Source organism: Oryctolagus cuniculus, chromosome 2 (genome assembly GCF_051225735.1).
Source record: "Oryctolagus cuniculus isolate XC-2025 breed Fujian yellow rabbit chromosome 2, ASM5122573v1, whole genome shotgun sequence".
Lineage (NCBI taxonomy): Eukaryota > Metazoa > Chordata > Mammalia > Lagomorpha > Leporidae > Oryctolagus > Oryctolagus cuniculus.
The window spans coordinates 79,259,788-79,285,885 of record NC_142868.1 but is presented as its reverse complement, the minus strand read 5'-3'; the positions used below and the strand labels follow the sequence as shown (position 1 = coordinate 79,285,885).

The window sequence follows — 26,098 nt, the reverse complement described above, 5'->3', positions numbered from 1 at the left end:
TGTTGACTTGATTTTGCACTGCAGAATCTTTAAAGGGCTCAGCTATTATATCACAGAAAATCATCTTTAATTTGTACTTATTTTAGTGACCTTGATAGCTTTATTCATGTTGATTAGGTATTTGCCTGTTCCTTATCTTGTATATTGTTTTCTTTACCCTTTCTGTACAGTTTTCAGAAATTTAAGGAGCTATTGATACACCAGTGAAATCAGTTATATATACTCTAACAAATTTTGTGTAAATAGCTTTTCAATGTGAAAGAATGATAAAATATTAAGGGTAAAAAGAAGTATTTTTAATCTGGATAAAAGGATTACATGTATTCTAATCTAAATTCTAAAATGTATATATATATAGGGACAGCCATTTGGTGGAGCAGTTAAGATGCCTGTGGGGATGCCTTCATCCCACATCAGCATATCTGGTTCCAGTCCCAGTTTTTTTGCTTCCAATTTGCTTTTTGCTAATGTGAATTCTGGGAGATAGAAGATGATGGCTCAAGTATTTGGGTCCTTGCCACCTACGTTGTAGACTTGGATTGAATACGGGACTACCAGCTTTGGCCTGGTCCAGTCCCAGCTGTTTTGGGCATTTTGGAGAGTGAACCAGTAGATGGAGGATCTCTGGATGGCTGTCTCTCACCCTTTGTGTCTCTTTCTTGCAAATAACATGAAACTAAATCACTAAAATTTTTTAAATATAAAATTTATTTATAAATATAAGTTATGCCAGGTATGTAAACAGCAGCCATGTGTGTTTTGGGATTATTTTAGTTTTCTTTTTTTGAATCACTGTTGTTTTCAAAATTTGAACTGTGAACATGTATGATTTTAAAATTTTATGAAGAAGGTATCAGTTTGAGAAGAAGAAATTCAATTTATTCTTAAATTTCATACATATATATACACACTCGTGTACATACACATGGTAAATGTATATTCACACACATATGATTTGGTTTTTTTGTTTGTTTTATTTTTCCCCCTGGTAATCTTCCTATGCACATATTTTCACATATAAATTTCGATGGGCATCATTTATGTATACATTGTATAAAGTATATTTTTCATCTGAGGTCTCTCAACATCTTTGAATATCTTGCCTACATTCTAGTGAATTCTGCTTTATGAGTGCTTTCTTTCCAAGGCAAAAGACTTTATAGCTTCACATTTCCTGTTCTCTTTGCAGCTATGTAACAAACATGTCATCCAGGTTCCACAAAGCAGAATACCCAGCAGGAGAGTTATATTTAGAAGTAAGCAGAGGGGCTGGCACTGCGGCATAGTGGGGGGCCACTGCAGGCAGTGCCTGCATCCCATGTGGGTGCCGGTTCAAGTCCCGGCTGCTCCACTTCTAATCCAGCTCTCTGCTGTGGCCTAGGAAAGTAGTGGAAGACGGCCTAAGTCCTAGGACCTGCGCACCCACGTGGGAGGCCTAGAGGAAGCTCCTTGCTCCTGGCTTTGGATCAGCGCAGCTCTGGCAGTTGCGGCAAATTAGGGAGTGAACCAGCAAATGGAAGACTCTCTTTCTCTCTCTCTCTCTCTCTCTGCCTCTCCTTTTCTCTCTGTATAACTCTCTCAAATAAATAAATAAATATTTTTTCTAAAAAAAAAAAAAAAAGAAGTAAGCAGAGTGAGTAGATGGCTGCAAATGCAGCAATCAGTATTCTGATAGTCATGGTCGTGGAAGCTGGTAGTTCTTTGGACATGCAAAGGGAGGTGCCCAGTCCTATTTTATATACTGAGAGGGAGATAATTGTATTTTCACTAGGAAAGTGCTAATCAAAATGTTGAGCAATGGACTTAGCTGTTTAGTTTCAGGATTTTTTCTTTCTGGCCTTTCAATATATTCTGGGAGTTTTAAAATAGTTTTTAATATTAAAATACTTAAGTGGGCTAATTTTGTAATGAGAGTCTTCCAATGACTAGCAGTTCTTATTTGTTTTCTGTCAATATCACATTCATTTTATGTAACTTCATGCCTACTCTACCATGATTTAAATGTTCTATAATATATACTCCTTTGTACCACCAATAGAATATTTAACTTGCATAATTAAATCAATGTAATTACAATGCTACTTTCAATAAATATTTAAATATAAATAAAAATCCAAGCTTTCCCCTCAGACATTCCCATAAGAATTTTCAAATCAAAAAAATCTAATACTCTTCTATACTTTTTACAAATTGTACCACTGTTTTCTTTATTATACCTCTCCAATGACACCAATAGTGATGTGAAACATAATGGATTATGGAACATTTATATACAATGAGATTAGAGAAGAAGGTACAGATATCATTGTGTGGAGTCTCTAAGTCATGGTGAGGAGTTGAAATTTTATTTGAAGTGTTATGGGCAATCCTATGAAGACATTAAAGAGAGAACTGGAATAATCTTATATACTTAAAAAACATGACCATCTTCATTTTTTAAAAAAAGAGTTATTTATTTGAAAGACGTCTTGGAGAGAATAAGGGAAAGACACACACAGTCACACATAGACATACACACACAGAGGGAGACAGAGAAAGAGAGAGATTTCTTTCATCTGCTGGTTCAGTCCTCAAATGCCCACAACAGCCAGGGTTGGACAAGCAAGAAGCCTGGAACTCCATCCTGGTCTTCCACAGGGCAGAAGAGACCATAGTACTTTGTCTTCCCAGGTGCATTAACAGTTAGCTTAATTGAAAGCAGAACATCTAGGACTCGAATTGACATTCTGATACGGGACATTATTGTCACAAGCAGCAGCTTAACTCACTGAGACATCTATTCTCAATTCTTAATGCAAGGAAGGAAAGCCATTAGTAATTTCCCATTAGGATATAGGCTACAAATCATGTTGCTATTGACTTAGATGCTAACAGTGGAGTCAGTCTTGAAATATTTGGGGACATATCTGGATTTAAGGTTTTGGAGAAAGTGGATTCATAGTGATAAATATATTGTGATTTGGACAACTTTGGTTGGATGATGATGAAATACACTGAATTGGAGGAAATTAGGAGAGGATTAGATGCATGGAACAGAGAGAGAAATCCAGAGTTTACTAATTTCTGTGTACCTTTTTGTTCTTGTGGAGATTTAAAATCTGCAGCTTGATATAACTGTCTGGAGTGTGGGTCACAGGTCAGGTATGGACTTAGTGAATAAAGACTTGGAATTGGAGTGGTTTTCTAGGGTGAACTAGTTGATAGAAAAGAAGCCATGAATTGGGACTGAGAAGCACAACATTTAGAAACCAAACACAGGAAGGGGGATGAGCAATTAGAATGAAAAACAGTAGTTACACTGAGTAAAAAAGCCCACATTTTTGATGTTTAGAGAATATTCAGGAAATTTTAGTAAAATATTTTGCCTTCTCTCATGTTTTCTACTTGGTTATTTGTGTTTTTTTTTTTTAATTGAATTATAAGAACTCCCCATATATCAGTCATTTAGTCTCTGATAATGCTGGAATTTATCTTCTGAAACTTATTTTTTACCTTTTTTGTATTTTGATATATTGCTCATCTTTTTCACCAAACCTATTGATCTTCTGATCTAACTCGTAACTTATTTTTCTTCATTTGTTTATACCTGTCCAAAATCTAATATTCCTATGTTTTATGAATTTTTAAAATAAGAATCTTAGCTCTTTAATTTGTTTGGAATGTAATTTGGTAACTGAACAAACATTTGTTGAGGCTGTGAGTGAGTCTTGGTTTGCTAATTGGCTGCCAAACGAGTCCCTAATGAGAGGATGTCCCACTTTGAGCTCCTATGCTCTGTCCCTAAGAGGGGCTTTGGAGCAGTGCTCAGCAGTCAGCACTACTGCTTGAACTGACAGCTTTCTGATGCAGTTTAGTGAATCCAGGATTTTTTTTATTTAATGGCTAAGCATTGATTTATTTCTGTTAACCAGATTTTGTCATGTTAGCGTCTCAACTGTTCTATTTGAATCTATTACTTTTAATTAACCCCAGAAATCTTATTCAGTCATGCTCTTCAAACAGGATCACACTCTCCTGTCTCTTCTCCTTTTTTTCTTCCAAATATTTCCAAACCTGAGCATTCTCTTTATTTCTGTTTAAGGGATTTAATTTCAGTTTAATAGTAAGGTAATATGACCTGAGTTAGCAAAACTGTTAAAATTTCTTCTGAATTTTCACTACAATACTCTCCTCCTCATTCAACCCAATATGTGTTCCAGTTGCATGGATTAAAAAAATTAGGAACCAGCATCGATTTTGTTAGCAGCAAGCCTATAGGAGGTGTTTTTGGAAAATCAGTGTGGCATCCCTAATTCCAAAAGCCTGGATCCTATTGTTTATCAGCACACCAAGTTTAGGAGCATTGGCGAATTTAACTGCTTCAATTCAACTGGACATGTGCTGGCCATTAGTTTTTTTTTTTTTTTTTCCACACAGGCAGAGTGGACAGTGAGAGAGAGACAGAGAGAAAGGTCTTCCTTTTGCCGTTGGTTCACCCTCCAATGGCCACCGCGGCCGGCGCACCGCACTGATCCGAAGCCAGGAGCCAGGTGCTTCTCCTGGTCTCCCATGCGGGTGCAGGGCCCAAGGACTTGGGTCATCCTCCACTGCACTCCCAGGCCATAGCAGAGAGCTGGCCTGGAAGAGGGGCAACCAGGACAGAATCCGGCGCCTCGACCGGGACTAGAACCCGGTGTGCTGGCGCCGCAAGGCGGAGGATTAGCCTAGTGAGCCACGGCGCCGGCTTCATTAGGTTCTTTCCATCCAATATTTCCAGTTCTTCTGGTCACATGACAAGATTGTGATTCCCAGGCCGGCGCCATGGCTCACTTGGTTAATCCTCCACCTGTGGCACTGGCATCCCATAAGGGTGCTGGATTCTAGTTCCGCCTGTGGGACCAGTATCCCATATGTGTGATCAGGTTCTAGTCCTGATTTGGATTGGCGTAGTTCCAGCCGTGGTGGCCATTTAGGGGGTGAACCAAAGGAAGGAAGACCTTTCTCTCTGTCTCTCTCTCTCACTGTCCACTCTGCCTGTCAAAAAAAAAAAAAAAAAAAAAGATTGTGATTCCCTGTTGTCCTGAAGCTGAATATGACCATCTGATTTGCCTCAATCAGTGAAATGTTAAGTGGAATCTAGGTGTATCACTTCTGCATTAAATCTTTCAGTGTTTGTTCACTATTACCCAACCAGATTCAACAACCCACCAGTTCTACATAACTTGGATCCTGGAGATTGGCCAAGTTGCAAGATAATGAGAAGTAAACTTTTGTTGTTTTAAGTCATTTTCTCAAGAGCTCCTTTTACTGTTAGAGTGTAGTGGAGCTCCTACTGAATTTGGTACCTTACAGAATGGGTACCTCAAAGTGTTACCATGAAACCAACATGATTTGACATTTTATTGTAAACAATAAATATCTCTGTATTTAGTTTAGAAGGTATTTCTGTAATTTTTGCTCCTATGGCAATTGTTCTGATTGATTTTCTTTGGAGGGAGGAAGAGTCGATATAATTCCAAGCTTCTATCACTTTTATCAGATTCCCACATTTTATTAGATTCTCCCACATTACTTTCATCTCTGTCTTTATCTGTATTCTGGGAGGACCTCACAAGTCCGGGCTTTGAATCGGTTCTTCAGTTTTCTTCAAAATTCTCCTTCATATTTCTACACCCCCTTTTAAGTATGTGTCTTACATTTCCTTTCCGTCTAAGAATCCCTTTCAGTGACTTTATGTCTCATATTGTGGTTCGTAAGTCAATATTTTTATCACCTTCAAAACACAAACTTGAGATACGGAGATAACTGCAGGTTGTTTTCAAGCAATTTAGAAGCACTGACCCAATTTCAAGTTGGCTTGTGTATATGTGTGTATATATATATATTTTTTTTTTGACAGGCAGAGTTAGACAGTGAGAGAGAGAGAGAGAGAGAGAGAGAAAGGTCTTCCTTCCGTTGGTTCACCCCCAAAATGGCCGCGACAAACGGAGCTGCACTGATCAGAAGCCAGGAGCCTGGTGCCTCCTCCTGGTCTCTCATGGGGTGCAGGGCCCAAGCACTTGGGCCATCCTCCACTGCCCTCCCGGGCCACAGCAGAGAGCTAGACTGGAAGAGGAGCAACCGGGACAGAATCCGGTGCCTCAACCAGGACTAGAACCTGGAGTGCCAGAACTGCAGGTGGAGGATTAGCCAAGTGAGCCACTGCACTGGCCTGTATATATTTTTTTAAAATTTCAATTGATAATAATTTAAATTGGTATAAGTTACCAATTTATTCACCCTCCCTTTCAACTGATCTTATAGATTGCAAAGCTCTCAGATCTGACTGCTGATTAACTCTGGATCTTTGATTTCTAATCTTACTGTGAGTCCTGGTCTATTTCTGTGTAGATATCTTCATTCGTTGTGAGGAAAGACAGCCTGGAGGACGGACTCCATGTCCTCCTTAGATATCCAGAGGGTCCGATTCGAGGGACTCAGGGCCATTTGTAAACTTGAAGTCATTATTGTTTTGCAGTAGTCATAAGCACTCAGATCACTAAGAAAAAAACACGAGAAGCTCCTTGTCCCCTTTCATAAATCAAAAGCATTCTTAATTGCTTTCAAATGTTTTTTTTTTTCATCAGCAGAAATCACAAGGATGCTGTTTTTGAAAGACAGCAGTGTTCCTGATATCAGGTGACAATTCTCCTGACTGTCCTATTGTAAATATGTATATTGTGCCAACATCAGTGAATACAGCATCTATATACCATAGAAATAACAATTAAGAGAAATTAAATATCATTTTGCATTTCAAAAGCTTTTTTGTGTTCAGGAATTTGGAAAAAGATAAATTTACCACAATAATCTCCTATTAATCTCCAGAATTTATTAGCCATGAAAGAGATTGATGTCAAATAAATGTTCAAATTTATTTTTGGCCTTGATGTTTTTCAGAATATTTTACAATCATTAAAGTAGTAATTAAGGACAAAAGTAAGAAGCATACACTGAATTTGTTGAACAGCTCTGAGTCTTATTGAGTTAAAGCAATCTGTGTGAAAGATATGCTGGTAACCACTAGAGATACATATTTAAACATAAACATACACTTAAATAGAGAAAGATTACTAATTGTGAAAGTATGTATTATTAGCACAATGCCAAAAATTGCCTGCGGTTTATTGCATTGCAATATCTTAAACAAGATCTTTAAATAGAACTTTGCATTTTTTTTTCGTCTGTAGTCTCACAAATGTTAAGTCAACCTAAATAAAATGCTTTCATAAATTGTATAGGAAATCTATGTTCATTGTATATTTTTGCACTCCGATTTTCATTTTTGTTACAAAACATCCAGAAGATTTTTGAAGTCCCTTTCTTTTATACACACACACACATATATATATATATATAATATATAATCCCTTGAATTAAATAATGTTAATATAGCAAATGATCCATTTTGGATTTGTCCTTTGGAAATGAAAATGATAAAAGTTCCCGGTTGCCCCTCTTCCAGGCCAGCTCTCTGCTGTGGCCAGGGAGTGCAGTGGAGGATGGCCCAAGTGCTTGGGCCCTGCACCCCATGGGAGACCAGGATAAGTACCTGGCTCCTGCCATCGGATCAGCGTGGTACGCCGGCTGCAGCGTGCTGGCCGCGGCAGCCATTGGAGGGTGAACCAGCGGCAAAGGAAGACCTTTCTCTCTGTCTCTCTCTCTCACTGTCCACTCTGCTTGTCAAAAAAAAAAAAAAAAGAAAGAAAGAAAAAGAAAATGATAAAAGTGATGTAGAGAGAGCTAAAATCCTAAATAAATTCATTTCAAAAGAATCACACCTCTGTCAATTATTGGGTAGCTTCCTTCCCACAAAGCCGTGCTTCATAGAGAAGGCATGGCATAAGGAAACTCAAATGCAGCCTTGTATCCCTGTAGTACATTGTCTTCTGGGCTCAGCAGGGTGGTGAGGGTGGAGACAGTTTAAGAGGTGCTGCCTTCCTTTGCAAAGCCCCTCGGATTGCGAGATTTCTTGAGGAAACAAGTTTCAATCTCGAGTGTCTTTTACTTCCAGTTTTGTTACAGAGGACCTATGAAACTTTCCCAATTCTTTTCAAGAATTTGAATAATCAGATTCCCAAAAGTCTTTCTAAAGATAATTGATACTTTCATGGAAAAGTAACACTTCAACACTGCAGAAGGGTAGTAGAGGAACAGTACTGGGATTTCAGGACAAATGAATGGGAACATGTGGGTTTAGAAAGGAGAATGCTTATTGGGAGAAATATGAGTCTTTTCAAGTGAAAGTTTTACTTCCTATATAAATTTTCTTAGGGATCTCCAGACTCCTTTCAAAAACCCTGCCTTCATAGAACTAAAAATAATCTCATATAATACTTCATACAAGTCATAATGGAAGCTTAAGAAATTTTTCTTACCAAGTACTTGTCAGAGCCAATGTCATAATAATGTAAATCTGTAGAGAAGTAATTGTTTTACAATCACAAATCATTACAGTGTTAAACACCTGTTGGTTATGAATTAGAATGCTTCAGATCTCTGAACTCAAAGTTCTTGTGATCTAGAAATGCTCTCTTCATTTCAGTGTTCATTTGTTTGAAGGAGAGATTGAAACCATGGTGCCATCATGTTTCTCATGTAAAAGTCCAATGAGAGTAAGGAAAATTCAGATTTTTTTTTTTTATATATCCACTTGGACTTTTACTGCAATATAATATTACACTTTGTAGAAAAAAGAGAATTAAAAGATAATTTATTTTATGCAAAAATTTGAAGCCCATGCTTAGTTTTACCAATATATGTATTTTTCATGAACTTTTTGAAGACTCCTCATTTGCATAGATTTCAAACTTTTGGACCAAAATAAATTTATCTTTTATTCTCTTTCCATGAACTTTTTTGAAATACCCTCATATTTAATGCTATTATATTTGCAATATTGGAGCCAGAACTTTTAGATACAATTTAACATTCTGAAACAGATTACCCACACTTAATTTGGAAAAAAACTCAAATGAAAAAAAGGATGCATTTCAACTTATATCTTAGTTTTTATTATAATTACATTGAAGAAAGATATAAGTAGACCTTCATCAGACATGATCTATTTTGCTTCTCCTGTTTCTCATAATCATCTGGTCTCTATTAAAACTGTTACTGTGGCTACTTAAGTGATTTCTAGTAACACATTAAAACTAGTAAAACAAAAACTTGCCTGATACACCGTCCTACTTCTCAGGCTATTCTTCCCACTATGATGACAGTTTTGAGTGTTTTACTTTTTAAAAAATAATAAATTTTACCATTTTAAAAATAAATTTCCACTAGGATGAAGATCACAGAGGGTTTTACATTAAAATGTGAATGTGTGTGCACATGTGTGTATCATAGAAGATAAAGGGTTGAATAGACTCATGGGATACACAAACAGATCCAGCATTGACAAGGACTTACTAGATGATGTTATGGTTGATAAAGCCTGTTTATATTTGATGGAGATATTTCTATTTAAAATCAGCATCCATAAGTCCTCACTCAAAACACATTCCACAACCGCATAATACTGAATAGAAGAAATTTAAAAAATTAGACACACACTAGATCTATTTTTGATTGGAATTGTGTAAGATTCGAAATTACATCATATGTAGAACAAGAGATTAAGACATCTAAATTTAGTCACCTTTGCATGGAATGCAGACTTCCATATATTATTGGAAATTGAAGATGTATACATAGAAAAAGAACAGCAGTATCAAGAGTCTAATTACTAATTTTATTCTGTCTTGTCTAAAGAAACTCTGCTAGGCTTCAATTTTCTCATCTTGTAGTGATGTTTACTTTCTAGAGTTTTGTGTTTGTTAATTCAATTTTATGAATAGTCAGGATTATGAAAATACCAAAAGAATTCAGAGAAATGTGAAAAAGAAAGTTAAATTTCATTATTATTTCATTATTATTCATTCATCTCAGTTTTGTAAGTGTGTAAAAGTAATAGTATTTTGTGCATGTTGCTAATCACCGGCCTTTCTAGTGCTACCCCTGTGCTGAGCAAGCTGTGGGAAACATGAAGCAAGTGAGTCGTTGCCCATCTCTGCTGGGCACTTAGACAAAACCTGAGCCTTTGGTTACTTTCAGTGTTTACACAGTCAGCAGCTATTCTGTTTGAAGAAAGTTTCTTAGATGAGTAAGATACAAGTAACTGATAAATGGTTCCTCAGCCCCTTTTAAAATAACATACTATCTTAGTACTCTGTTACTCTTAAGAACTTGAAAATATAGTAAACTTACTCCAAAATAGTTATCTTTTTAAGCTTTACTTCAGTCTGTGAGCTAATTAACACTTACAATATTATTGTTTCTTTACATTATTATATTATATTAGAAATTATTCTTTCTTTAAATAATATAAATTATCATGGCACATTACTTTTGTTATTTTGCAATAACAGCATTTGAGAAATCAGTTAATACAGTGGCTCAGAAAATGATAAATAAACCTCATATCAACTCCCTAGTTCATACAATGACATCAATGAACTAAAATTTTGAAAAGTAACTACTTAAATTTTGGTTGGTGGTGCATATTGTGAAAGTAAGAAAGAAAGCGAGAGAGAGAGAGAAGAAGGGAAGGTAGGAGAGAGGGAGGGATGTATCAGATTCTTAAAATTTTATCTGTGTACTACATTAAATCTGTTCTCTGTATTAATATCACATTAGCATAAGAATTGATAAAAAATAAAAAAGAAATTATATATAGAACATACATTTTAAAATGATCTATCTCTGATAGTACTCTGAGAAAGAATATAAGTGTTGAGGACCTTGTTGGTCTGTAACTGAAATGTAAGAAAATTTACTAAAGATTTAACTTAACTACCCCAAAAGAAGGCAAAAGGGAGTAGTGAAAGTAAATGAAGGGGATGGCATTTGGCCAAGACACAGGTTAAGATGCTTTTGTCCCACACTGAGTGCCTGGGTTTGAGTCCCACCTCTGTTTGTGATTCCTGCTCGCGGCTAACATAGCCGCCAGTGATGGCTCAATTATTTGAGTTCCTACCATCTGTGTGGGACACCTGGATTGTGTTCCTGGATCCCAGGTTTGGCCTCGCCCAGCCCCTCCTGTTATGGGCCTTTGGCAAATAAACCAGTGAATTGGGGCTGCTTGTCTCTGTCCCTCTCTTTCAATAAATAAATAAATAAATATTTAAAAAATAAATGAACATAGAAAAAATTTCAAAATTCTGAATTAGGAAACAAATATCTTGTTTGAAAAAAGTCTGCTTCTATATAAAGATAAATAAAAAAAAAACCCTTGTCATGTGCAATTAAAACATAAAAAGACAAAACAAAAATGTATGCCACTAGAAATTGTAAATCAGATATATTCACAATAGCAAGAGAGATTAAAAATTTAAAATGGCCAGTTTGCTAATCTATGTCAATATTTTTATCCACTATTTTAATTAGACTTGATATAAAATAATAATATATTATTAAATGTAATTTAAATAGTGGTAGAAAGTCTGTAGAAATAAGCATATAAGGAGCAATTTGTTCATGATTTATTTTGAAAATGGATGATAGGCTCATCTGTTTCTAACATTTTTAGCCAAAATATTCTCAAAGACTAAAAATTTTTTCTTAATTTCTTTTTTAAGTTTATTACCAAATCCTACTGAAGATGAACAAAGGATAAACCAAAAACTTAAATATTTAAGAATAAACTACAGAAGTTACTTACCCAAAAAATTATAAAACTTTATTTAGAAACATCCACAAAAATCTAAGTTAATGGGCACATATATCATATGTAGTAACTGAAAATTTATTATTGTAACAATGTCAAGCCATCCAGATTTGTTGTGTAAGTTTCATTCCAGAAAAATATGCCTCTTTTCTGTGAATACTGTCAAGCTAATTTTAGATAAGGAAATGCAAGGTCCTTGAATATCCAAGGCTGTTATTAAAGGAAACACATTATAAAAGTCTTTACCTAATAAATATAATGCATAGTTGAGAAGTGAAAAATATATCAAACTTACTATGTATGTCTGAGTGTATATGAGATATAGACGTACTGGATAATCTTATTCAGGTTTAGTAGCCTCATCATTTTTTATAGTACCAAATGAGATTTGTATCAAATGAAATTGGAGGCTATACCTAAGCATTAATATTTGTAGAAATTGACATAGGTTGTAGTATCTCAAGAACCTTAAACCTTATTAGTAGAAGAGAGCAGAAAATATGTTTCCTTTTCCCTGATTTGAAAATTACTCAATGTATACTTGTATTGCAGCATCACATGGTATGTGTATAAATTTGTGTATCAGTTAAAAGGAAAAATATTTTTTAAAAAAGAAAGCATGCTTTATTTTTTCTCAGGAGATGTGCTCAAAATTCTGATTACAAGGAGCTCACAATTATGTAACTCTCAATTGTTTCTTTATGGGCTTGTATTTAAGTAATGTAGTATTCAGAGACATATATCTTCTTTGATACCTTTTTCTTTAATTTATAACTTCTCTCAAGGCATAGATTATATAGAATTCATTCATTGAGACCTTAAGTAAGAGCAAACCAATTAAAAAATTCCTAGGAGAATTACTAGGGAAAATTAACATTAACAGTAATTAAAATTTTTCAATGAGGTTCAATAGTCAACATTTCCTCTTAAAAGTATAGTTATTCATGTTATTTAAATCATAGAAGAGTAGTTGCAATGGAAGAATGTCCAAGGGTACTTTAAAATCACTCAGCATCAAAGAAATATTGCATTTTATGTCGAGTACTAGCGTGATCTTTAGGCAATCACCATCTCCACCCAAATCAGAATACAAACTCAGAGAAAGAGGCAATATAGAAACATATTGTAGTATTCCTGAATATGCTACTTTTATTCCTAATATTTATTCTTACATCATTCAAAATCTTAAAAAGTTGAATAGCTTTTTTTAATTTAAAGAATAGTTAGTTTTGGTATAGAATAATGGAATTCCAAGAAACAGCATCCAAAGTGAGATTCCTTCTCATTCATTTCATTTTCTTATTGTGTACATATATACATGTATAAGCATTAACTGATCAAGGCCTTTATTTGTATATGTCTATTTACAACGCAAAGCCATTTTACAACTATACCAAATAGAATATACTCATTTTCTATGTAACACTCATTTTATAAAATCATACATATTTTCTCAATTTAATTTATATTTTATTCTTTGCTTATTCAGTACCCCTAACAAATGCATATTTCTTTATTTTAGATCTCATGCACCTTTTTTAAAAGATTTATTTATTTTACTTGAAATTCACAGTTACACACAGAGAGAAGGAGAAGCACAGAGATAGAGAGAGGGAGAGAGAGAGAGAGAGGTCTTCCATTCCCTGGTTCACTTCCCAAATGGCCATAATGGCTGGAGCAGGGCTGATCTAAAGCCAGGAGCCAGGAGCTTCTTCCGGGTCTCCCACATGGGTGCAGGGGCCCAAGGACTTGGACCATCTTCTACTGCTTTCCCAGGCCATAGCAGAGAGCTGGATCGGCAGTGGAGCAACCAGGTATCGAACAGGCATCCATATGGGACAGTGGCACTGCAGGTAGTGGCCTTACCTGCTACGCCACAGTGGCAGCCCATTATGCACTTTTAAAAATGTGTCTTGGGCTAAGCCACCACCTGAGACACCAGCATTCCACATTGATGCCAATGCAAGTCCCAGCTACTCCATTTCCCATCCTGCTCCCTGTTAATGTGCCTGGGAAAACAGCAGAAGATGGTCTGAGTGCTTGGTCCTCTGTACCTACGCGGAAGCTCCAGAGGAAGCTTCTGGCTCCTGGCCTTATCAGCCACGTGGGTGTGAACCACTAGATAAAAGATGTGTCTGTCTCTCCCCTTCTCTGTGTAACTCTGCCTTTCAAATAATAAAATAAATCTTTTTTTTTTTTTTTTTTTTTGACAGAGTTAGACAGTGAGAGAGAGACAGAGACATAGAGAAAGGTCTTCCTTTTTTTTTCCATTGGTTCACCCCCCAAGTAGCCGCTACGGCCAGCGCTGTGCTGATCCAAAGCCAGGAGTCAGGTGCTTCCTCCTGGTCTCCCATGCGGGTGCAGGGCCCAAGGACCTGGGCCATCCTCCACTGCACTCCCGGGCCACAGTAGAGAGCTAGACTGGAAGAGGAGCAACCGGGACAGAATCTGGTGCCCCGACTGGGACTAGAACCAGGGGTGCCGGCGCCACAGGTGGAGGATTAGCCTAAAATAAATCTTAAAAAAGTCTCAATTTCCATGCAGTTTCTTAAGATATAGTTATACAAAGTTCCCCGAAGACACTCCCTGACCTGTTTAATATTAATATTATTTTAGGAGTGGCTGTGTTAATTATAATATAATGTTCAGTCAGCATACCAAGAAGTTAGCTTTGCTCTAGGCCTCATCCCTCATATTCTAGTTCCCCAAATCAGATTTCTAAGTAGCTCTTGAGCTTAAATTCCTATCTTCCGTAAGCAGCTGCTATCTTATACTTCAGTATGTGAATTCCCATCTGAGAACATTATCATTAGAATATATTCTGTTCAATTGATCCCATAAGTAATAGAACCTTTTAGGAAATACAAGTATTTTAGAATGCAAGTCGTCTTTCTTAAGTGGCTAGAAATGGGACAAAAGATATTTTTTCAGACTATCTGCCCTATTTTTCATTCCTAACAACACTATAGCTATAATCATATTATTCTTTACTGGAAAGTACTAGTTAGAATAATCACTTTTACTACATGAGCTTGGGCTATGAGATAACAACTCTGAATATTTGGCTAAGAGTCCAGTGAAGAGGAATAAGAAAATACACATGTGACATAATAAAATAGAAGAAAAAGAACAAAGATTTCAGGGTGTATTTTTGGAGAGATCTGAGACTTTAATTTTTACTATATATAATTTCAAGTTCTAGAAACTGCAGTCACATATAAGAAAAAAATACTCTGCTTTGGTGATTTTGCAAGGTGATTAACCCAGAAGTAATTCATTTTGTCATTTTCCCATAAGATGTTTCAATGCGTCCACCATTTTTTCAGAATTAACATATTTCAAACTAAAAAATATGGCAGTGGATTCCCATGGCTACTGATGTCACACAAATGGAAACAACTACGTACGAAATACTTCCCTAGGGAAAGCCAACTCCAAAGCTCCAGGCTAAAATAGAGAAGCCATGTCTGAACAATTCTCTAGCCCCAAATACTAATTTACAAAAACAAACAAACAAACAAACAAAACATAGACACTAGAGAATATATTAAACTGTAGCAGCATTGTGCTCCAATCAGCAAAATCCCAACTGAAAAACTGTACAAGACACAAATTTAGCATTCATTCAAAAGGGTACAAGAAAAAAAAGAGATGGAAGGAGAACTTAGAGGAAAAGAATCTTAGTGACAAAGAAGCAATGACAAAAAAAATCAATTTCCATGTGGGAACTTTATTTGAGTTCTAATTTAAGTAACTGTTAAAAAGATTACAGAAAAATTTAATATTTTTATGTAATTAAAGACATTTATTTTTGAAACTGTGATTACAGTGATACAATGTTTTAAAAAAGAGAGCTTATTTTCTAATGATGCATACTAAAATAGTCACAATGAAATGACAAGATATCTTGGGTTCACTTCAAAATAACATAATAATTAGCAGAAGTTGAAGTACAAAACAAGATTAGCCACATGTATAGCTAATACTCTCCTGAATGCCTGAAGTTCATTACCTTGCTCTGTATATGTCTCTGTATTTAAAACTGTTCTCACATTCGTTTTAAGTTATAACAAAATAAACATTCCTAAGCCACTATCCCAGCACACAAAACAAAGTAAAATTAAATTAACTTTTCAAAATTTTGGCCACATCCACTTTCCAGTTCTATAAAAGTTTCCGAAGAGATGTTTTGTTATTTATTTTAAACATTGGTTTAGATAATGCCAACAACAATTAATAGAATTTTCTATTTGTCATTAGTCCATGTTCCACATGTGCTGATAAGATAATTGAATTTTAAGGAATAGATCTTTTTGCTATGTTGAAGAATTATTGTAAGATACTAAAAAATGATATTTCTTAATTTTTAGGTGGTTACACATTAAATATCATAGCTGTTAATATAAACTTGCTGAATTTTAATATAATCAAATTCAACATAATTAAAATGTTCAAGGAATATGTAACTGTTTAACATTTTAAGCATTGTTCTGCAAGTTGTCTGACATAAGAAACAACAAAAATATGCATATTAATATGTAACTAGTAATTATTCTTGGCACCAATGGATATATGTCTTGGATCTTCTTGTTGAGGTTTTAGGGTGCTGAGTTTTACTGTCATCTATTTCTATGTAATGCTTCTATTCATTCACTGATATTAGACATCAATCATGCATTATGATTAGCGTCTATTCATTGTAAGTATATTATGAATACGACATCATACTCATGTTGACGTTATTTATTATGAATCCTGGTGTTATTAAGATAGCAATTCATATATGCAGTCCACTGAGACAATTTGTCCTCACAAATTTGACCTTTAAAAAACAACTGCACATCCATTTACTTTAATATTTGATTTAGAATTTCCTAGTTGATTAGAAAATAAAGAAGCTGCTACATCACTAGCGATGTAATAATGTTGTAATTAGTGCTTAATATGATTAATTTGTAGCAACATCACTTTTCTGCCAAACTCTAATAGATATGGCATTCATTACAACATAAAAAAATGCATGGTAAATTTTAATTACTTATAGTAAAAGGTTCTTGCACTCTACATCATATTGACAATTTAAATCTCCCAGTATAAATGTTGAAGACCTTTGCCCTGTTTGAAAAGAACTGAGTAAATGCAAATGATTTTCAATCAAGGATGTCTGTGCAATTACTTAGGGAAGAAAAAATTAGCTTATCCATTAGTGTTAGAGGTTGCTGTAAGGAAAAACACTCTGTTCATTCAATTAACTCCTAACCACAAAGGCAAGCAATCATTTCATTTGTGATTTTCTTGATTAAGCAACTCTGAATTTTCAAAACGCTTTAACTTTAGATAATATAACCTTGGTTATAAAACATATAACCATATATAATTCTATGAAATTGCTTGAGTCTTTCTGGTATATTAGTGAGTTGTCAGAAAGGTAAATGATTTGCTTAATAGATTTTTTTATCAAATCATATGAAAACATTTATTATAGACAGAATAGAATTTTTTCTAATCAACATAAATGTAAACAGTTACCCCACAATGATAATCTTACAATGTCTGAACTGAAATCGTTTTATAAAGTAATAGAGATGGAAATGAAAATGAAAATACAATCCCAAATAGGATCATCTGCTTTAAACTTTAAAAATATTTTCACTTTGAACTATGTTGCAGAAATTATCTTTCCAAATAACTACAGAATAGAGCATTTAATAATTATTGTTAAGATTTTATGTTCCCACAAGAAAGGATTACACATTTTTGGATGAACATAGTTTTAATCATTGTCAGATAGTGACACTGAGCTTCTCAAATTCTTAGAACTGATTTCATGAGTAAAATATTGACTACATTTTCAGAAAGACTTAGCCTGCAGACCTCTCACAAAATAATGCATGCAGTATATTGTCAAGTACATGATGAAGTATGGAAGAAGGAGAAAAAGAGTTTTACCTGGTTCATCACATGTGTTGGTCTAGAGCTGAGGATAGCAGATGCACTCTGGCAATGTCTGGTCTGATAATCCTACATGTGAGCGCGGCTGTGGTTTCAAGGGGTGGGTCTTGTCTTCAGTAATGGATTCCCAAGGGACAATTTCCAATCAGAGAATGCTATTGCAGACAATGAGACCATTCTCCATGTGTTGACCCTAGTTCTGTATTTACAATCAGCTGTGGGTGTATTCATGAATCTGTGGAGCAGTTGACATGTATTTCACTGAAGTTTGTAAGACGAAGACTAATTTTAAAACAAGGGTTATGTGAAAACAAGAATGAACTTTCATTTTTATTTGACGTTTTCCCATTGTACATTTATTCTTCTACTTTTCCCCCTATTGGAATGAGAACCAAATAAAGGCTTAACACTAAGCAACACAATCCCTCACCTGGTGATACAGGGAAGCCTCCAAAAGAACACTTGTGGATGAATATGTGACGTTTCTGCCTTGAGACACTGGTTCATGGGAAAAGAACTCACTTTTTTTCTTATTCAAGACAGTGCTACCTGTTAGAAATTTTCTTCATATTATGGTCGTTCATCCACCATATTTTCCTCAAAATTGTATATAAACTAAGCATCTCATTTCTCTATTACAAGTGAGATAGTTTTATTCAGTGATTAGCCTGAGTTACATTGAACAGTTTTTAAAAATCATCCTTCTTACTTTTTTATTTATCTCTGTCAATTTTAAGATCCATGTAGAATCCACCTACTGGCTGCCCTCACATAACTGATCATCATTTTACCTTCCTAACTGGTCTCCCTTCTTCATTGCCACCCTACTGTGTCCCTTCAACACACAGCAGCCTGATTGATTCTATTAAAACATGACTAGGATCATCTCATTCCTCTGATCCTCCAATAGCATCCACTGTAATAGGTGACTTTGAATACCCTCTAGTAATTTCCAACCTAATTCAGAATGTAGAAAGATATCTTTAGCATGACCTACATTAGCCTGTCCCCTCACCCAACTTTTTAATTTTACTTAACATGTATCCCTTCCCCTTCTTCTTACTTCCTTGTTCCTTGCATTCTGGGTACACTGACCTTCCTGCCTTTCCTCAAACATGTCAAAGACAATTGTGCCCAGGAACTTGGACCTGCTGGTGTCTGTAAGACTCCTCACAAGGCATTTCTCTAACATTTAGATCTCTATCCAAATATCAGCCCAACTGTGAAACCTTCCTTGACTAAAGGTAGGGAATGAATGCTGCTTCACCCCCTCCTTAATTTGCTTTATGTTTTTCATATCATTTGGTTATTTGTGTGTTTATTGGTACTAGTTATCCCATCCAGCAGGATTAGCCTAGTGAGCCGCAGCACCGGCCTTGTGAATGTCTTAGCTGCTGTGCTGAATGCAGACACAACCCAGGGTGACACTGAAATATTTAACAGTGGGTTTTGCTGGGGGAAACAACCAATTCAAATGAAAGTTGGCCATCATCCTCAAAGCAGTGTTCGAGAGCCCCTTTGCAAATATTACTCTAGTTTGTTGGATTACGAACAAAGAAGAGTCACGTGCTGAGCTGCATGAGGATACTCGGGCCTGATGACCAACTGGCAGTGAAGTGTTTGCATATTTAACATAGTTAACAGGCAGTGTGGCTGGTTAGACTATCTAAACTCTGCATTTATAAATCACACACACACACAAATAAATGAATTTGAATGGTCAAATAAAATGAAACAAAAATTGTGGTATCTCTATACAATTATTACTTAATATTTCCAGCCACAATAACACTCAGAGCAGGCTTGCTTTAACATAAGTAGATACAAATGAATATTTCCAAATATTTCAAATGCCTTCGCTGACATCAAATTTTACTCTATAATTTTGCTGGCGAAGGGTATGTAATACTCATAGAAGGAAAATGGTCAGCTCTTCCAATTCCCTATTGCTGTTTTTGTCTGCTTTCTTATTATGATGATTATTATTACTTTCAATGCACAGAAGATAATTGACTTCCAAGGTCAGCTCAAGAGAATTAGGCAGAATCAAACAATTTAGATATCATCTGGAAACACAAAAATTGCTCTTCTGTGCTCTATCTGAACTTTGTTTATAGCACTATTAAAGATCTTATTACATTGTATGTGACTATTTCCTATGATGCTTTCCTGTTTTGGCCACTAGACTATTTTTTAGGCATGAGGATAGGAAATCTTCCTTCATAGTAAGAATTAAGAAGGACTATTTTGTGTTCTAAGTGTGAAATCTCTAAGCTAAATAAAGAGTGCCTCAGATTAAAAAAAAAGTGCCTCAGACAAAAGAGCCATACTATTCACCATTTTGTCCTCCATCCTTCATAAATCTTTGGTTATAGATAACCCTTAATAACCATTTATTGGGGCCAGCATAGTACCATAGTGGGTAAAGCCACCACCTGCAACCCCAGCATCCCATATGTGTGCTGATTTGTGTCCTAGCTGCTCCACTTCTGATCCAGTTCCCTGCTAATGGCCTGGGAAATGCAGCGGAAGATGGCCCAAGTGCTCAGGCCCCTAGCGCCCACATGGGACACTGAGATGAAGCTTTGGGCACCTGGCTTCAGTATGACCCAGCACTGGCCATTGCGGCCATGTAGAGAGTGAACCAGTGTATGGAAGATATCGTTCTCTGTCTCTCTCTGTAATTCTGACTTCCAAAATAAAATAAGTAAATATTTTTAAAAAAATAAATGTTTGAGTAGAATTTTATTGTTTGTGATCAGTATTGGGTTTAATGTGGGCTAATGGTACTGATACTGATACATACACACACACACACACACACACACACCTGGCCTCGAGGGATCTGAAGTCTTGTTGAGAAACTCGGAGGAAACAACCAGTTTCAGTTTGAATCAGTGGTATAAATAACACAAATTCCAAGACAGGTTTTGTTTCCCATTTGAAAAAAAAAAAAAAAAAAAAAAGAAGAAGAAGAAAATCCCAGCATGTAAAATTTAAATGTTTTATGTAGTCTATACTACTGCTATAAATTGTTTTATTAAATATCAGTGCAGATTAATTTTTAACATAGGCCTGCAATGTCCTTATTTTTTTTTAAAGATTTATTTATTGATTTGAGAGGCAGAGGCAGAGAGAGGGAGAGAGGTCTTCCATCCACTGATTTACTTCCCAGATGGCTGCAACGGCTGGAGCTGGGCCCGATTCGGAGGCAGAAGCCTGGAGCTTCCTCTGGGTCTCCCGTGCCGGTGCAGGGGCCCAAGGACTTGGGCCATCCTCTACTGCTTTCCCAGGCCACAGCGGAGAGCTGGATTGGAAATGGAGCAGCCGGGCCTCGAACCAGTGCTCATTTGGGATCCCAGCACTACAGGCAGTGGCCCTGCCTGCTATGCCACAGCACCAACCCCGCAATGTCTTTAAATAACCTATTACACCATAAGTCAGTGCAACAGTTGTGGTCTGATGCTAAAGACAATGAATTATGGTAAAATATATGTGCAACTATTAGATGACCAGGGAAAGGAATCTGAGTCATATCAGTGATTGTCTTTATTTTTTCCATATGTATTAAAGTTTTTGAGGCCAAGGGCTTTCAAAAAACCCTGCAGCACAGAAACTAATTTACTTCTGCATTATCCACACATGCTTCTAAATGTGCTCTTCTCCTTCCTTTCCATTTGCTTGTCTCTGCTCCATTCAAGGACTTTGGATCTGATCTGAGACCCCGTTTCCTTGCTTTTTTTTTTTTTGGACAGGCAGAGTTAGATAGTGAGAGAGAGAGAGAGAGAGAGAAAGAAAAGTTTTCCCTCCATTGGTTCACCCCCCAAATGGCCACCACGGCCGGCGTGCTGTGCTGATCTGAAGCCAGGATCCAGGTGCTTCCTCCTGGTCTCCCATGCAGGTGCAGGGCCTAAGCACTTGGGCCATCCTCCACTGCCTTCTCGAGCCACAGCAGAGAGCTGGACTGGAAGAGGAGCAACTGGGATAGAATCCGGCACCCCGACCGGGACTAGAACCTGGGGTGCCGGCGCCGCAGGTAGAGGATTAGCCAAGTGAGCCGCAGCGCCGGCCTGTTCCCTTGCTTTTCACAAGAACCTACACTTAATACTGATGTTTAGAGCTGCAAGTCACTGCTGAAATAAGAAGAGTTAACTTTACTTCCTAAATGCCTATTGCATCAGTTGTCTCCCATTGATGCCCCTGCCCCCTTCCCACCACCATACCCCCACCACCAAATTAGGCACTCAACTGTGATTTGCCAAAGCTGCTACTGAGAGCTTTGGTCCAATTTTCACCTCCCCAGACCTTTCTCCAATCAATGACTGCAGTTAGGTCTCTCTTTAAAATGGACTCCAATCATCTAGCTTCCTTGATTAGCATCTCTATTAGCTTGCTAGGGCTGCTGCAACGAAGTGCCACAAAGGTAGTGGTTGTTGAAATGGGAATTAAATTTTCTCCCAGTTCTGTGGGCCGGTTGTCTGATACCAGGTTGACAGCAGGGAGAGTTCCTTATGAGGGCTGTGAAGATGAACCTGTCGCATGTCTCTCTGAGTGGATGGTGGTCTGCCAGCATTGTGATGTTCTTTGGCTTGAGGTCTAGCACTATGACCTCCGTCTTCATCTTCACAGGTAATTCTCCCTCATGTGTGTCTTCCTCCAAATTTCCTCCTCCTGCACTTCTTCTTTTTTAATGATTTATTTATTTATTTAAAGATTTATTTATTTGAAATTAAGTGTTACACAGAGAGAGGGAGAGACACAGAGAGAGATCTTCCATCAGCTGTTTCACTCCTCAGATGGTCACAATGGCCAAGGCTGGGATGGAAACCAGGAGCTTCTTCTAGGTCTCCCACATGGGCAGCAGAGGCCCAAACACTTGGGCCATCCTCCATTGCTTTCTCAGGTGCATTTGCAGGGAGCTTGATTAGAAGAGGAAGCTGGGACACAAACCAGCACCCCTATGGGATGCAAGATTCGCAGTCAGCAGCGTTATCTGCTATGCCACAACAATGGCCCCTGAATGTCCTCTTCTTATAAGGACTCTGGTCAAAGCAGTTTTAACCTAATCAACCTTTTGATTTGATCTCTGCTGCAAAGTCCCTATCTCCAAATAGAGTTAAATCCTAAATTAGTCAAAGTTAGGACTTCAAAAAGTTTCAGGACATTTTCCTTATGATGACAGCCAATTCCTAAGAGCATCATTCTACAAACTTCCAACATATGAAATATTGGCTACATACAACATTAAAATTCCTTTTTATGGTACGCAAGATCTTAAAGATCTCATTCTTGACTTCACACACTTAAGTTTTTTTTTTTTTTTTTTAAGATTTATTTGAAAGGTAAAAGATACAGAGAGGGGAGAGAGAGAGAGAGAGAGAGAGAGATCTTCTATTCACTGGTTCATTCCCCAAATGGCTGCAATGGCCAGCGCTGAGCTGCTCCGAAGTCAGGAGCCAGGATCTTCTTCCTCATCTCCCACATGGCTGCTGGGGCCCAAGGAATTGAACCATCTTCTACTGCTTCACCCAGGCCATAGCAGAGAGCTGGATTGGAAGAGGAGCAGCCAGGACTCAAACCAATTCTCATATGGGAAACAGGTACTGCAGGCAGAGGCTTAACCTTCTACACCACATCGCTGGCCCCACGCTTTAGTTCTTGATACCTTCGAAGCATCCTGTTCTGTTCCAATTAAGCAGGCCAAGAATAAACCATTTGAAACAATTTTATGGTATCATAACAAAAAAATCAACCTCATCTTGTTTTCCTGGCTTATTGTTTAACTCCATTTTCTTTCTTTAAGGTCCAAATCAAGGGTTGCCTTTGTTGGTAAGCAATCTATAGCTCCCCAGGTTTAGTTAGCTCAACACTAGGTATCAAGGCCTCTGCTAATCTTTATTTTAAACCCCTTTGTCAGTTACTGAGTTCCTACAGGGCAAACTCTGTCATGTTTATTTCTGTGGAAGAACCCAGCTCCTGTTTGAATAGCGATTTAATGGATACACCTTCAGGAGAGCAAGTGGAAAATGGATTGATTCCAAGCCAGTGAAAAATGAGCACACTGGGGCAGCCATCAGGTTTATTTAATCTGGGAAGAAACTATCAGCAATCAAGACAGAGGAAAGAGATGTTGAACTTTGTCAAAATGGAATGGAAGTAAGGCAGAGCTTCCCATAAAGATAAACATGTGGATCTCTTGGTCCAAGGCCCAAGGATAGCCTCATCTAGCAGAAAGAAAATGGAATTTGCCATCAGACAAGAACATGGTTCAAATCTCAGCTCTGGCCCTTACCAACAGATCTTGCCTTTGTTGCACAACTTCTAAATTTTTTGTTTTTAACCTGCAATTGGTGATATTACCACCTAGGCATGAGGATTTAACAAGTAACTTTACTTTTCTCAGTTCCAAAATAATCTCATCAAGACAACAACCCGGTATTTATAGTAACATGAAATTTAAAAATTCCTCTTAGAAGAAACTTTTCACCCAACAAGCAGAGGAATCATGCAATTTTTACCACTAGCACAAGCACAAATTTAGTTTTACCTCTCAGGTAAATATCATGCAATTTTAACATAAATGTGTATTCACAATTGTAAGATCAATTGTTTAAAAAACAATTACAACTAGAATTCACTGACAAAAGGCATCGCTGTATATGCAGAAGTCTTCTATCGCATGCAGGTGGGAAAGGCAGTGTGTCGAACAGTGGAAATCACCAAGTATGTAGAGGAGAAAATACAACTGTGGGTAGTACGGAAGTCTCACATCTCACTGTGCGAGGTTCTGCACTGTTTGAGTCACATATTGTGAAAATGCATTGATGCTTATGAAATTGAATAATTTAATAATTTTAAAGTAAAAATTACCACATCTATTAGAGCACATTATAGTATTTTTAAGGAAAAAGAAAAGCCTGGTGCAGCAAATTTAATCATCACTAACCATCAAAGCATTAACTATTTCCACATGAAAAGATTTGTATTGATGATAATAAAATTGTTTAATTTCCAGAAATCCATAAATCAATTAAGGAAAAAAGTAAAACCTTGAGTTTAACACATAGCAAATGAAGAAAATCTGTGTGTTATTTATATGCTTGAGGTCAAGAACATGAGCAAAGACTCAAAAAATCAGGATGCAACTTTGAGAGCAGTTGTAACCCAAGAAGAATGCAGGTGGTTCTGCAGGGCATCTTGGTTCTCTAAATTTCCAGTGGATTTACCTCAAGCTTTCATTCTGATGCTGAAGACGACTTTCTGTTACTAATACATGTGAGATGTAATTATTATGACTACTAGAAGGTATTTTCAATTGTCAAAATTGGGTATTTCATATTGTATTCTATTCAGTGTTGGAATATTTGGGGCTTTGGTGGTCTCAGCACCCATGGATCCTGTTTAAATATACTTTTAGCTAGAATTCAACTAGTTTTCTCTGCATTTCACCCCCGCCCCCGGCCCCAGTGCATGCTGCTTTTGCTGCTTCTCTGTCTTTCCTCCCCCATTCTGAGCTGCAAAGGCAGAAGTGGGACTGAAGTCTGAGAAAGACGCTTCAAGGCAGCGCAGCCACTGCAAAGACAAGTGAGCCAGAAGGATCTTTCAGCATTTATAACAGCAGCAACACATGTTGTAAATGGATGTGCAGTTGTTTTTTAAAGGTCAAATTTGTGAGGACAACAAACTTTTCTGACAAGACAGAAATGAAATGTAAACATTTAAGTATACAAAAAATCTGGAGACATTCTTTTCTGGATTTAACTGTTGCTTACTACAATATACAGATGTTTGATTTAAGAAGTTAAGTTTCTTAAACTTACTTGGCCTTTTTTTCTTTATTATTATATTGAAGTTAAGGTGATGTCTTCCTAAAGATTTAATCATTAAAGAACTATGTCTTTTATTTATTTTTTTTTGAGAGTGCATTTCAATAACCTTTGAAGTAGTGTTTATAAGATAATTATATTCCAGTCTTTGGAAATCTTTTTCTCAGATCAAATACAAGCTTAAGATACCATTTAACTGCTCTTCAGTACGGGAATAAATTTGTTCATTTCTGAGGCCTGTGTTGTGCTTATATTAAATTACCGTCTAACTGGTTTCCATCCACTTTTCAGATTACCTTAATAGAAAATAACATTACTGCCCCAGGTCATTTTTCCTCATATAAACAGATTAGAAACATATATTTTCTTTTGCTCCTTTAGAGAGGTTTAATCCAGCAGCAAGGTTTTCAATGTTTAACACTGGCTAAGGAGCCTTGTATCCAGGGTATAGTTAAATGTTAATGAAATTACATTATTCCATTTAGTAGGTAGATTAGAATAATCCTATTTCATTGAAAATGGAAAGTCTTTTTGCATGATTCGCAGCTGTCATTCCAACGTATGATGCAATATGTAGGGTGACAGAGGAGAC

At 36.6% G+C, this 26,098-nt stretch overlaps 1 protein-coding gene across 1 annotated transcript in view; it reads right to left on the bottom strand.

Annotated features, from left to right (window-relative positions):
- The window catches only part of DLC1 (DLC1 Rho GTPase activating protein), a 517,566-nt gene extending 499,800 nt beyond the window's left edge, over nucleotides 1–17,766 (bottom strand). Inside the window, exon 1 of the mRNA XM_070068489.2 lies at nucleotides 17,678–17,766. The gene's annotated coding sequence lies outside the window, so the exon portion shown is untranslated. The remainder of the gene's footprint in view (nucleotides 1–17,677) is intronic.
- Nucleotides 17,767–26,098: the final 8,332 nt, after the last annotated feature.